This window comes from Mus musculus, chromosome 6 (genome assembly GCF_000001635.26).
Source record: "Mus musculus strain C57BL/6J chromosome 6, GRCm38.p6 C57BL/6J".
Lineage (NCBI taxonomy): Eukaryota > Metazoa > Chordata > Mammalia > Rodentia > Muridae > Mus > Mus musculus.
In genome coordinates, this window is record NC_000072.6 from 8,805,077 (window position 1) to 8,816,471 (window position 11,395).

The window sequence follows — 11,395 nt, forward strand, 5'->3', positions numbered from 1 at the left end:
CCGAAAACTAATACTTTACATATTTAGAATGAAAGAATTCTCTGCGTAAATCATACCTCAAAAATGCCATTTGGAATTTATCTGAGAATGCATGTGACTACTGTAAACTCATAAACAATACAGCTCTATACAAACCTAATGTGTAGTTGTACCTTTAAAAGCAGGAGAAGGATAATCATGTAAAGAACTTGCCTTCTTAATTTGCTTCATTGGCAAGATTGTTATTCTTCTGGCTAAATCTGCTCCGCTGACCTTGAGGACAGTTTCCAGGCACTGTTGGCTAAGTTGGCAGTGGTATGGGCTACCTGTCTCATCAGTTCCAACACTGAACTACAGGAAGTAGTAAGTCTTACTCAGTACAGAGGAAGCAGCCTCCTCCTTCCCATCCTCCTGTTCCTTCCTGTTTGTCTTTTTGTTTCTAATTCTGGGTTCCTATCATCATCCCTTGTGATGTGTTTGTTGGTGTACTGACCACCTTTTTAAAAAAAGAAAGAAAGAAGTACCCACTTGGAATAGATCAGAAGTCAGAAAAAAAACTCATATAACTAAAAAATTATACCAATAATAATTAAAACTCCCACCTTGCCATTATGTTACAGGAGTAGAAAGTTTCACAATTCAGTTGGGCTGATTAGTCTCAGTGTCCTACATAGTTGCATTTGATTGCTCTTTGGTTTTCTGAGCAATTTGGTTCCTGCAGTTCGTTTTCATTTGCTGCCTTCTTACTACATCCTGGGGCTTCTTCATCTACCTTTGATCTCAGATACACTCTATTCTTTCTGGAAAACATGTAGTAAATGATTTTCCACCTCTCTCTGTTGCATTGATAGACATATTATAAGGGTTGACTACTGAACTCTCACATTTTATATTTCATGTCCCCCAAAAACCTGAAAATTATTAATAAGCTTTGTGTTAAATCAGTATTGAGTAAGTATTAGCCTTGGCACCAATTGATCCTATAGTCTAGACTAAAATAGACGCTAGATTATGTAAAAGCTAGCAGGTTGATTAATGTCTTTCCAAAAGCTTTACTTAAAATTCTAATTATGAACCCTGTTCTTTCCTCCTCCGCAGTAGACAAGTAGCCGATCTGTGTTGCAAGCGAGGACTCAGCACAGAGGGTTAGATTTGAGCTGTTAAATGGGAGCTTTCATCTTACCTGGACCCCACCCTCCAACCCCCGGCACTCCTCCCCTCCACACACTGGAATCAGCACCCGGACTTCTTATACAGTCCTGTCAGCTTTCCCTCTTCCTCCTGGACCTGTATTCATTCTCTAGCTAAAAACTACACTGATCTTTCTAAAACATAAGTTTAATTATTTCTCCTTTCTTCTGCTTAAAGTCTTCCTTCTGGTGGCTCCTTGTGGGGTGGTATCTCCTGCTGTAACCACACAGAGCTCATTCTTTCTCCATGGAAAGAAAAATGAGGGCGTTATTAATTTATTTGTGTATTTTTAAAGATGAGGTTTCTTTTTATAACATGTTTAAAATTTAATTTTTGATTATTCAGTACATGCATACAATGTATTGTGTGCATACGGTCCCTCATTGCTTTTTCTTATTCTCTTCCCATCCCTGAAGACCCCTTGTCCTTCGCAACCATCCCCTTCCTACTGACATGTGTTCGTTGTTGTTGTTCAGGCCTTGCATCTGACTGCTTTGGGTAAAGGCTTTTTGCAGCCGCCGTGTGTACATCATCAGACGGTCGTGCACAGGTCGTGCTCAGAACACAGGTTCGCCCTTTTGCGCAGCGGCTGTGTGTATGTGACTACATCAGCAGGTCATTGGGCTCAGAACATAGTTCACAGCACTCCTCCCCATCTTCCAGCTCTAAAATTCTGTCTCATCTTTTCTGTGATGTTTTCTGGGACTTGGGAGGGGTGATGTAGATGTCCTGTTTAGTGCTAAGTCATCTATTCTTAGTGCTTTGGCCAGTTTTAAGTCTCTGTATTAACTATTAGCTATTGTAAAAAGAACCATGGCTGACCAAGACTGAGAGCAGTGCTAGTCAATGACTGTAAGCAAATATTTATCAGGCTGTTAATCCATAGTCTCTAGCCATAGATATTATTTTAGTTTTTTTTTAAACATTTTTTCCCTTGGGGATGGATTCAGTGGTTAAGAACACTTGCTACTCTAGCAGAGGTGTGACTTTCTGTTCCTAGCATTGCATCAGATAGCTCACAATGGCTATAACTCTAGCTTCAGCATATTCAACACAATGCCCTCTTCTGGTCTCTGTCTCTGTCTCTCTGTGTCTATGCTACGCACTCCTGAGTCAGCTTGACAGGCTGAGGCTTGGAAGCTACTCACAAGGCAGAAGAGTTTCATGGAAACTCACTCCTGGAGTCTGGCATTCTCTCTAACCCATACATTAAATTTCCATTTCCGCGTTAGTTTAGTGTATGGATCCACGTGCTCTCTTTTAGTATTATCTATTTTAAGTGCCTTTTAAGATTGAATTCTGACATAGCTAAAGCCTTCGCCAGTGTTCCAACAGTACTAGAAAGTCCTTGAGCAAGATCTTGGGCTTGGAATTCAGTAAGAATGTTGCTATTCAGTGACATTCAGAATAGCCTCTGGTATTACACTATCACTTAGAATAAAAGCCAAGTCGCTCCCATATACAGGAATTTACAATGGTTTAGGAAGTAGATCGGGCTGTGGTTTTAGAGTATCGCATTATTCATGAGATGGTTAGCTAGAATGGAACTCCCTAGTTAGAACCATGACTTGGGTGTGGAAGCCCTTGCCCTAGGAGTGAAAAGACCTCACACCTGGCTTCTAAGACTATAGCTGACCTTAGATAGGGCTGACTCTGTCTCAGTTATTTTATTGCCCAGTTCCTGCCAGTCTTTGTGTTTTCATTTCCTCTGTTCTGTGTAAGAGTCATTAAGCATCCGGTTGCCTCATTTGTACCTTGGAGGTATGTCACCCAACTTCCTTACTGTCTTCTGTATAAAAAGTTTGATGCTCGATTTGACAAAATACATTAAGATTCTACACAACCTCTCCTGTGTGCATCTGTCTGTCATCTCATCCGACGCTTTGCCCACCCACGACTAGAGACCCGTTCCACGCAGACAAAGGGATCCAGAGGGTCTGCGGCATGTATACATGCATATGCATGCATACATACATGCATGCATACATATATATACACACACACTTAAACACATACATAAATAAAATGTAAGGTAAACCTTAATTTTATTCTTGACAATTTCAAACATGTATACAATGAGTATGACCATATCTTCCTTCTTATGTTCCTCCTCCAACTCCACCCATATCCTTCCCATATGTGCCCCTCACAATGTAGATGCTCTTTAAAAAGTGTTTTTTTGATAACCCACAAAGCCCAATTAGTTCTGTCCATTTGTGTATGAGCCTGGGGCCATCCACTCGAGCATGGGAAACCTATCAGTGACCACACCCTCAAAAAAGAAAGATTCCCTTTCCCCCAACAGCTATTAATTCCCAATAGTTCCTCAGGAAGGGGCAGGGACTAGGGAGTAGCTTCCCATTTATGCTGGACTTATGCCTGATCTTATGCAAATAACCACAGCTTTTATGAGTTTGCAAGTACAATATTCATGTCATATCTAGAAGACAGCAATTCACCTCCAATCTCCAGCTATTACATTGTTTTTTCCTCCTCTTTCAGTATGTTCCCTGAGCCTAAGTAGAGAGTGTGAGTTGTAACAATATGTTTCTATACTACAAAGAAATAGTTGAGTTTGAGGTATAGCTGAGAGGCAGAATATTTGCCTAGCATAGTCAGGTCAAGGTCCCTGAATGTAATCCCCACTATCAGGAGGAAACAAAGTTTTAAAAAGTATTGTTTCAAACAGATTGCAAGTCTCTTTGTAATGTGGGCCTATTTTATCAATTCAGTCTTCATAAAATCCTTAGGAATTTGTTCAGTTACCAGTATAAAGGACTGTACAACAAAAATGCTTAAGTAAAAAGCCATTTTTATTTCTCCAATTCCAAGAAATATAGACAAAGAAAAGAACAATTCCAAGGATGTTTGTCAGCTTAACGGAGTGACAGTGGCTAAGTCAGTGGTTTGCATTTGCTGGGTTTTTTTCTTTGCATGTATGCACATGGGTATATATAAACTTGTGTGCATGTATATAGAGGTCAAAAGAGAAAATCAAGTGTTCTTCATCTCTCTCTGTCTTAGCTATGGTTCTATTATTGTGATGAGACACTATGACCAAGCAACTCTATAAAAGAAAGCATTTAATTGAGGGCTTGGTTACAGTTTCAGAGGTTTAGTTCATCATCATAATGATGGATGATTGGCAACCAGGCAGCCAGAAAGGCATGTTGATGGAGAAATAACTGAAAGCTGTATCCTGATCTGTAGGACACACACACACATACACACAAACACACACAAACACACACACACACACACAGAGAGAGAGAGAGAGAGAGAGAGAGAGAGAGAGAGAGAAGCAGAAACAGAGAGAGACAGAGACAGACAAACAAATAGAGACCACAGTGACATTCTTCTTTTTGGCCAGCAATGGCAAGCAAGGCCAGGCATTTTATGGGAGTACTAGGGCCTTAACTCAGATTTTCTTGTGCCACGGAGAGGCCCCAGTCAGCCTTTCTCAATCCTCGGAAAAAATTTGGGGGTTCCTGTTATAGGTGGGCATGTAGTTGGTGAATGACAAACAAATACGAACAGAAGGGAGTACTGTATCTGGATGTATTTTCATAAAGCGAACACCAGTCTTATATAATACAGAAGAAAAACAAGAAGGCTAGGCGAATACATCCATCAAGGCACAATGGTTCTTAACACAAAACAAAGAAAATGCATACATAAAAAGATAGCAGCCATGTTTACAACTGAGCATAGGAACAACCCTTAATTAAGATCAGCTAAACACAGGAGCCAGGTGAATGCTCTGATACAATGCTAGTCTATTGTTAAGCCCACCACCAGGGGTTCTTTAGTAAATACCTGATTATGCTATTCCTCTGGGCCTAGTGAAAAAAACCTGCACAAGGGGAATTCCCTTCTACTAACCCTTTCACTAACCCTACAACCCACCTATTTCCTAGGCCATTGTGTATTCCTGTGTTTGGGTGTGACTCAGCTATTGTCCTAAGTAATTACTATGCAGACTAGCCCTGAGCTTTTCTAGCTCTATTTAAGTAAATTGTAATGCCTAATTAGTTACACTGTCTCTACCAGAGGTAAATTTGAATGATACTGAATAGGTAACATTCTTACTGAATTCCAAGCTCCGGGTCAACTTCAAGGATTTTCTAGGACATTGTAACACTGGCGAAGGCTTAGCTATATGTCAAAATCAATCCTTAAAGGCACTTATAATAAAACAATACTGAAAGAGAGTACATGGATCCATACACCAGACTAACGGGGGAGGGGGGACAGGTTTTGAGTGTACGTGCTATGGGAGTGACAAGGTTCCAGGAGGCTAAGTTTCCATGAAACTCTTTGCCTCGTGACAGTTTCCAGGTTTCTAAACCTGTCAAGCAGACTTCACTGGAGTGGATGTAGCATTCTTGCTTTTGCAGTGTCTTAGCCCTCAGCCTTCTCACAACCAGCTTAGTAGGGAAGAGCCTTCTTCTTGATTCTAGGATGGCAGTAGCAGCTCCAGTTTTCTGCTGGTCAAGAAGGGATGGTAGCTTTGCCTTCTGAACATTTATTTTAGTTTTGAGAAAAGTCTAGGGGACTTCTTAGATCTTTAGGCATGATGTGTCTGCCTCATGATTATGAAAAAATATTGTTAGTTTTCTTTCCTTTTTAAAAGATTCTTTCATTTTTATTTTGTGCACATGATGCTTTTCCTGCATGTACGTTTTTTTCTTCATGCCACATGAGTATAGGTGCCCAAGTAGACTGTCTTAGTCAGGGTTTCTATTCCTGCACAAACATCATGACCAAGAAACAAGTTGGGGAGGAAAGGGTTTATTCAGCTTACATTTCCACATTGCTGTTCATCACCAAAGGAAGTCAGGACTGGAACTCAAGCAGGTCAGGAAGCAGGAGCTGATGCAGAGGCCATGGAGGGATGTTCTTTACTGGCTTGCCTCCTCTGGCCTGTTCAGCCTGCTCTCTACCAGTCCAGAGATGGTACTACCCACAAGGGGACCTCCCTACTTGATCACTAATTGAGAAAATGCCTTACAGCTGGATCTAGTGGAGGCATTTCCCCAACTGAAGCTCCTTTCTCTGTGATAACTCCAGCTTGTGTCAAGTTGACACAAAACTAGCCAGTACAGAGACCAACCTCAGATCCTCTGGAAATGGAGCTAACAACTCTTGTTAACTATCATGGGGGTTCTAGGAAACCAAACCAATGTCTCTGCCAAAGCAAGAGGTGTTGCTAATCACGGAGCTATCTCCCTGGCCCCTGAATGCCTTGTTTTATTCTTTCTGTCCTTAAAGGTGCACACAGACAGAGGGAAGCCATGCTCCAGTGAAGGTAAGAAGTGTCGGCCCCATTCCTGTCTCCACCTTACTTTCCCCATCCTTCTACTCTCCACCCACCACTACTACTGCCACCCCCAAAATCAGGGCCAGTAGCATTGTTGTGACCTCCAAATGCCATTCTTTCCGTGGTTTCCATATCACTGCATGCAAGTTAGGGTGCACCTGAACACACTGCCTATTGTCCCTCTCTGCCTAGATAGTACTTGCTTTGGGTACTTTTCCTAATTTCCAATGCCAATGATTACTGCTGAGAGTCCTATCTTAAGACTCTTCAAAGTATATTCTGATTTTCTGTTTACGTGTTGCCATCCCCGACTGGACTGTAAGTTCTTTTATGGCCTGCTATCTGTGCCTTTTCTACCTGGTATGCCATATAGAGACTACACATGATCAATAGGTTCAGATGAGTAATAACTAATTCAAAGTAAAAGAAGTAGGCCTCTACAGTATGCTCCTTACTGAAATCTAGCACCCTTAATTATATACTAATACACATTCTTAAACTTGAGACCTTAATTGAAAATTACCTGGGGGTGGGATGATAAGGCTTGTTAAAAATAAATATTTCTGGGATTGAAGCATCCTCATGTGGACCTTCCCTCTTGTTTAACTTCTTAGGGTCTGTGGAGTGTATCATGGGTATTCTGGACTTTTTGGCTAATATCCACTTATCAGTGAGAACATGCTGAAGATGTCCTTTTGGGTCTAGGATAACTCACTCAGGATGATATTTTCTTGTTTCATTCACTTGCCTGGAAAATTTATGATGTTTTCATTTTTAATAGCTGAATGGCATTCCATTTTCTGTATCTATTCTTTGGTTGAGGGACATCTGGCTTGCTTCCAGTTTCTGGCTATTATGAATAAGGCATCTATGAACATAGTGGAGCCATGCCCTTGTGGTATGGTAGAAAATCTTTTTTGGTATATGCTCAGGAGTGGTAAGGCTAGGTGTTCAGGTAGAACTATTTCCAATTTTTTTGAGGACCTGCCAGATTGATTTCTGAAGTGTTTGTACCAGTTTGCAATCTCTCTTAGAAGTGGGAATAAAATAATCATGGGAAGCAGAGAGCAGGAGGGATCTGGGTGGGAGTAGGGAAAAGGGGATAGGATCAAGTATGGGGTGGGGGAACAGGAGAGAAGCCCAGAGGGGCAGAAAAATGAATGGAAATATGGGGCTGTCAGGAGTGGGCTTGTGATGGTGGGGGGTCGGGAATGAGAACCTTTAGAAGTCCCAGAGACCTGAGACATGGAAGGCTTCCAGGACTCAATGGGGGTGATCTTAGCCAAAATGCCCAACAACGTGGAGATGGAACATGAAGAGACCACTTCCAGTAGTCAGACAGAGCCCCAAGTGGAGGTATGGCAACACCAACCCACCTTCAAAATTGTTACCCAGAATTGTTTCTGTCTAAAAGAAATGCAGGGACAAAAATGGAGCAGAGACTGAAGAAAAGGACATCCAGTGACCGGTCCAACTTGGGATCCATCCCATAGGTGGGCACTAAACCCTTACTGATGTCATGTTGGGTTTGCAGACAGGAGCCTAGCATAGCTGTCTTCTGAGAGGCCTAACAAGCATCTGACTAAGACAGATACAGATACTTACGCTCAACCATAGGACTTAAGTTGGGACCCTTATGGTTGAATTAGGGGAAGGATGGAAGAAGTGGAAAAGGAGGGCAATCCCATAGAAAGACCAGCAATCTCAACTAAACCTGGACCCCAGGAAGCTCCCAGAGACTAAGCTGCCAACCAAAGAGCACACACAGGCTGGTCCGAGGCCCAGGCACATATGTAGTAGAAGACTGTCTTGTCTGGCCTCTGTGGGAGAGGAGGTACCTAATCCTGTAGAGATTTGATGTCCCATGGAAGGGGAATGCCATAGTGTGAGGGTATCCTCTCAGAGGTGAAGGGGGAGGGGAGATATGGATGAAGAACTCTGGAGAGGGGGTTGGGGGTGCAACATTTGGGATGTAAATAAATAAAATAATTAATTAAAAATATGTATTTTTGAACTTACATTCAGAGGTTCTCATTTGTTAATTTCAAGGAAGGATCCAGGGAGCCCAGCTAGATTTGAATAAGAACCAGTGCTTTGGAATGTACACACTCTTTTGTCCTAGAAATTATTTTCATCATTAGGGCAATTAGGAAAAAGAAAGATTAAGACTCACAGTGCTCTAAGCAAACAGTGCAAACTAGCTCTATCAAGTCTGGACTTAGTGACTGGTCAAGTTTAAAGTTAAATTTCATGTATAACAAGTTGAACTGCCCACATTCAAGTTGATACAATATGAATTTGTTAAGTGAGAGGTTCTAAGAAGACTGATGCACCTTTTTGGTTTTTTTCTGCTTTACATATGAGGCACTGCCATTAGGGCCCTACGAGACCCCCATCACTCGGTTAGGCTTGTTCTCCCGGTTGATTCTTGACATCCTACAGACACTTTCATGTTACAAAACTTCCCTTCTCCTCCTTCTTTTCTCTTTTTCTAGTTCCCTCCATTCGTCCATCAATTGATTTATTGCATCCTCATCGACTGATCCTAAAGAGACAAAAAACTAAAGAGAATACAAGGATGGACTGTGATTTCTCTTAAAAGCCATAAAATTTGGAGACCACCCAGCTCCCAGCTCCTATGATTTGGGGCTGATTGGGTCAGATGTTTGGCTCAACATCATTAAAAATAAAACAGAACTAAAAAGAAAGCATGTGTTTTAGTTTAATCCTCATTTTGCAAGTCAACCTTGACTGTCTAAGGGACTAATCACTTTGGAATATTTTTGAAGCAACAGGTAGATGCAAGTACAAAGTTATATCTCTTTGGTTCATCCTGGTTGTCAAAATGCTCAGGTCCAATTAGTAAGACTTTGCTTTGTTCATTTCTCTTTTTTCTAAGAGGCTTGCACTGTAAAGGACATACGGCATGTGTCAGAAAGCATTTCAGGCCACAGATAAGAAATAACATTAACGTTCCCTGTACATAATAAATTTGAGAATTGCATTTGCAGTGACACGAAGGAATTAACATTTCCTTGGAAGAGCTGATGTTGAAATTATTTGCCTTAGAGAAAAATGATCCTTCTCTCCTGTATTTTGAAGTTAAAAGTTGTATGAGGTGGGAAGAGCCTTTTGCTGTTTGCTTGTTCTTTCTCTATCATAGGAAAGGAATTTCTTTGAGAAGACGATAACATCTCTCTGTTATCCTCCTTGATGAACTGACATTTTATTCATGTCTCAGAGGAGCTGGAACGACATGAGGCACTTTAATGGAGAGAGACATGTTTTCTAAACAAGTTATTCTATTTTTCTTGACCTCTGCTCTTCCATATGTGACTTAGTATAAGCACAATTTACAAATCATAAGCTGACATTCTTCAGACTTAGCTTTCACTAGGAAACAACATGGTAGAAATGTCAGATCGAAGCAAACAGCTCTTAGGTACAGGTTGTGCTGTGTATGTCCTGGGAAATAAATGCCAATTCAACTTCTGTCAGTCCATGTTGTGTCAGAAAACTTCCTAATGATTCCTTTTTTCAATTTTGTCTTTTTGTGACTGAAACTCACTCCCCCTGCCACATTGCCATGCTATTCTGTTATTGGTATTTATTTTGCTGAATTTCCTTCATAAATTGATTTTTGTCTTGCTCTTTTTAATTTTTAATTCTCCCAATTTTTCTGATTTTTTGTAAATTTTTTATTATCAATGACTTTCTGGAGAATAACTCTCTTAAAAATTTAATGAATTAAAATCATGAATTTATTTGATTGATGTATATGTATGTGTGTGCAGGATCGCTTGCCTGTGTGGGTGCATGTGGAGTTCAGAGGCTGGTGTTGGGATCTCTTTCTCAATTGGAAGGAGCATTCTCAGTTAAATGAGACTTATTCTGTTTATAAGATTTCACTAAAATTCATTCCTCAATACATTAAACTTGTAATTGTCCTTTTATCCCTGTATTTGCTACAACTTCAAACTAATAAGTGGAATGCAGACATCCCAGTGTGATCGAAATGGTTTTCCATGGTCATCTGAGGGGCTTTTTGTTATCTTTGAGATCCCTTGAGGAAAAACTCTATCCTTGCTATTTGCACTACATTTTGTGCCTTTTCACACATATTCCACATTTGCTTTGCTTTTCTGTGTCCACTTACGTGTAGTTACTGAATTCTTGTCGTTTTTTGCACATTGTTATATTGATCTGCTTTGTTTCTTAGATGTGTGTTTGTGTGTGTGTGTGTGTGTGTGTGTACATACTTGTGATGCCAGACAACGATGTTTAATGTTCTTTCCAACCACTCTATGTTTGAAACAAGGCCTCTCAGTGAATTTAGTGCTCACCGACTTGGCTAGGCTGACCAGCTAGCATTTTCCAGTGATCGCTCTTTCTCTGCTCCCCGCATCCCTGTGCTAGGATCATAGTCATGCTCTACTGCACTAGCCTTTTATGTGGCTAGTGGGAACCTGAACTGTTATAAAAAAAATTAAGGGAAACCTAAATTCTGGCTACACCTCTTTTCCCCAGCTTTTGGCTATTGATATCTTTATTCACCAATCAAAATTAATTTGGGGGCTGGGTCTCAGTGATTACTTACAGACTCCAAATCTTGGAAGCTACCACTTAAGACAATAGACAATAAAAGACTGAACTTGTTGTCATGTTCATGTGACAGGCATTTTATTGACTGAACTATCTCACAGTCCCATTGCTTCTAATTGCAAATGTTGGGTTACCTTTTTAATGCTACACACGTGCGCGCGCGCACACACACACACACATCTACACACATCTTTTATTTATTTATTTATTGGTTTTTTTCGAGACAGGGTTTCTCTGTGTAGCCCTGGCTGTCCTGGAACTCACTTTGTAGACCAGGCTGGCCTCAAACTCAGAAATTCGCCT

At 40.8% G+C, this 11,395-nt stretch overlaps 1 long non-coding RNA gene across 1 annotated transcript; it reads left to right on the forward strand.

Annotated features, from left to right (window-relative positions):
- Positions 1-1,186: 1,186 nt before the first annotated feature.
- On the forward strand, positions 1,187-9,042 carry Gm38765. The gene is made up of 3 exons (XR_868798.1): positions 1,187-1,240; positions 6,442-6,478; positions 8,986-9,042. It is a non-coding gene; the product is annotated as a predicted gene, 38765 (long non-coding RNA).
- Positions 9,043-11,395: the final 2,353 nt, after the last annotated feature.